The sequence below is a fragment of the Alligator sinensis genome, unplaced genomic scaffold (genome assembly GCF_000455745.1).
Source record: "Alligator sinensis unplaced genomic scaffold, ASM45574v1 scaffold94_1, whole genome shotgun sequence".
Lineage (NCBI taxonomy): Eukaryota > Metazoa > Chordata > Crocodylia > Alligatoridae > Alligator > Alligator sinensis.
This window is the reverse complement of record NW_005842073.1, coordinates 1,247,934-1,251,818: the sequence shown is the minus strand read 5'-3', so window position 1 is coordinate 1,251,818 and position 3,885 is coordinate 1,247,934.

Here is a 3,885-nt window from a genome sequence, read left to right as displayed (position 1 = left end):
TACAAGCTCATCAGGGAAGATCAACAGCAAATAGGCAGAGCCCTTTTCTCCCCAGCACCACCTGGGGTGACGAGGAACAATGGTAATAAGCTGATGGAGAATAGATTTAGGTTAGAGATCAGAAGGCAATATTTTACAGTTAGGGTGGCTAAAATCTGGAACCAGCTTCCCAGGGAAGTGGTCCTCGGCCCTACCTTGGGCAAATTCAAGAGGAGGTTGGACGATCACCTGTCTGGGGTCTTGTGAACCCAGCATTCATTCCTGCCTGTGGCAGGAGGGCAGGCTAGATGATTTGTTCAGGTCCCTCCTGACCCTAGCTACTATAAAACTATGAGATCTACCCAGGCCCTGGTACTCTCTACAGCTAAATACTACACTCCCGTCTGATGCAAAAGCCCGTGCACCCATCACATCAAGACACAGGTGAATGCCACCATGCGAGTAGTAAGCGGTGCTTATTGCTCTCTCCACAGTGAGAATGGATTCAGCTTTATTTTAAAAGTATGAAAAGATCATGACTGACCATGAACTCTTATTGTAGAAGATATCACTCATCCACCAAGATATAAGCTTAAGTCAAGAAAACCTCTCTGGCTGGCTCCAACTTTTATCGAACAGTCTGGATACTGAGAGCCCCTGGCATAAAATCTGGTCTACAGCAACAGTGTGTAATAAAAATTTGGTCATAGATCTATCCATTGAGCTTCCATGTTTCAACCTGCATTGTAAACATTGGACCACACTAAACCACATTCATACGGGACATGGAAAATATGCCTATTTATTGAACAAATGGGGCATCAAGGACTCGCTGAACTGCATATACGGTGAGGTGCAGTCAATGAACCACACTGTAAACTCCTGCCCTGAACTTGCATATGGCACTGCAAGCTTTCGGGATCAAAGTCCCTTCATCAGGCTCTGGGAAAAGTGTTGGTCTGAGAACCAAGAGTTCTAGTTTTTTGTATGTCTTTTTGTCTCAGACCAACATGGCTACCAAGTACATCTCTGAAACATGGAAGATGCCGAATTTTAGCCGATTTTGGATTTTAAACTTCACTGCAGAACAACAAGGATGTTTTTTTACCTCCCTGCCTGCCATCTGACACCTCCAGGGAAGTAATTCTACGTGATCAACACATCAAGGAGCTACTCAACACAACTCACAAAGACACTCTCATGGACCCAGAGGGACAGCCTTCCATCTTCAGCTCCCTCTGTGCAAAAATGAAGTTTATTTCCTACCTATGGGGACTTTTTACCATCTTGTACCATCTACACTTTTCCCAGAGCCTGACAAAGGGACTTTAATCCTGAAAGCTTGCAGAAAGCAACATTTTTCTTGCTATTTTCCAGTTGGTCTAATAAAAGGTATCATTTTGGAACCAAGAGTTCTAGTTTTTTGTGTGTCTTTTTGTCGCAGACCAACACGGCTACCAAGAACACCCTTGAGGCAAAAGAGCACGTTTGCGTCTATGTAATGTGGAATTCAAGCACAATATTTTAGAAACCCATAGAACTAAAAAAAAATGTCATTATTCCTATCCCCTTCCACAGAACCAAACTTTTTAAAGAAATAAACAATGATGACATATTAGAGGGAGATATTATTTTGAACACCCTATAAACTAGGCCTACAACCATGAGTGGCATTTTAAACAATATGGGTATGTCTATACTGCAGATATCAGCACAGTGTAGAGATACCAGAGGGAGCTAGTCTGATTACCAGAAGTCTCCTGCAGCAGCATGGCACTTAGAATAAGCTAAATTACAGCTTATTTGGGTATCTGTTAGGGCTGTGTGAAGCTTCAGTAGCTGATTTGATTTGGAGATTTGGCCCGATTCAGCAGCTGAATATCTGAATCGAACTGGGAGACCCATTAATCTCTCTGAATCAAATCGGAAGCCTCCAAACTGATTCAGAGAGATTTGGAGAGTTTTGCTGGAGATTCGGCCATAGACTGTACAGGCAACCACTGCAGTGCCAGAGGGAACAGGCTGGGGAGCAGCCGGACAAGCCTTGGATTGAGCTGGGAGCCCCAGGAGAAGCCATGGCTCATCCGGCTGCTCCCCCAGCTGCCCCCCCCCCACCAGAGTGAGGCAGGCAGTGCTGCCAGCCCTGGGAGAAGCCACAGGGGCTGGGGGATTGAACCTGGAACTGCAAGGGAAGCCCCTGTTTGTTCCCCTAGCTCCCAGATCACTTCCTCCAGTCCCTGCAGCTTCTCCCGAGGCTGCCGGCTCAAGCCACGACTCGTTCAGCTGTCCCCCCCACCGGGGCAAGGCTGGCATTGCTGGCAGCCCTAGGAGAAGCTGTGGGGGCTGGGGAAAATGATCAGGGGGCTGGGGGATTGAACTGGGAACTGGGGAATGAAACCGGGACCTGGGAGCAATGATCAGGAGCTGGGAGGAATGATCGGGGACTGTGGCAACAAACAGGGGCTTCCCCCACAGCTCCTAATTTGATTCTCCAGCTCACAGTTCAATCCCCCAGCTCCCCAATCATTCCCCCCAGCCCCCACAATTTCTGCCAGCACTGCCTGCCTCACCCCAGAGGGGGGGCAGCCAGGAGAGCAGCCGGATGAGTCGCAACTTCTTCCAGGGCTGACAGCTGAAGTGGGGGCTCGGTCAGCTGCTCCTCCAGCTGCTCCCGCCAGTACTGCTTGCCTGTATAATCTATTACCAAATGAGATTCAGCACCAAATACCTTTGGATTCAGATTCAGCTGAATTGAATTGGGACAGTGATTCAAATCACAGAATCAAATCGCTGTTCCTCTGAATCACCAAATCTGAATCCGAAGTGAATACTTTCTGCTTCGCACAAGCCTAGTATCTCTATGCTATAATACAGTCCTGTTCTGGGTAGGTTTGTAGCAGTGGTGCTCAACCTATCTGACCATGTAGGTCAGAAGTGGAATGCGGCCAATTCCTGAACCAGATCCAGCATGGGATCAGTCCCAGGGTACAATCAAGTGTGCCATATGTAGCTTTAGAGTGACCCTGTGCACTGGTGTGATCTAGCATGTAGGGCCATGTCATCCAGCCCACAGAGCTCTCCATGCATCCAGAAATTTGGCAACAGGGGAGCAACAATTAACACTGCCACTGTTCACCTGCTGTCGAATTTCTGAACTTACAAGAAGGTCCATGGATCAGATGACATGACTGCACTGGCCGGATCTGACCCACAGGAGGTTGAGCACTACTGGTTTTGATGATGATGCTAAAAATCTGAAGCAGACCATCTATTCTTGTTTCAAACAGCAGTGACACTAACGAAGCTGAACCAGTGTTGACAACAGTGGAAAGCTTTTAGTAATTTTCCTAGGCAGATCCTCAGTCTTTGGTTTGGCAGCACTGCCTGGGCAGTCATTCTGCATGCTTTAATAAGTCTCTCAATCTTTTAAAAAACTAGTTTTAGGATATGCTTCACTGAAGCAAATTTTCTTCCTCCTGCCAAGGTCTGATTCCATATGATGTCAATACAAAAAAAAACAAAAAACTTCCTATTGACTTCTCATTTGTTAGAAATGTTTAGCTCAGAATAGAATACACAGCAACATTAATGAGTGTTACGGGTTTTTTTAATCACAAATCCCCCCAAAGCCTTAATTTCTGTATATAAGAATATCCAGTGTCATTCTTGTATCATCATATGTGCACGCTTATATGTGTGTACAAGCACTATCAAATCCTGTATCACATCCTATACACACACATACATACATATATACATACAGACATTCATATAAATTTAAACTATAGGCCTTAAGCCTCATGTTGGAAAAGAAAGAGTGCCCCAAGACTGAAACATCACAAGGCAAACAAACATACATGCATATGCACACGTATACATGTGTGAATGCATGCACATACACACTCT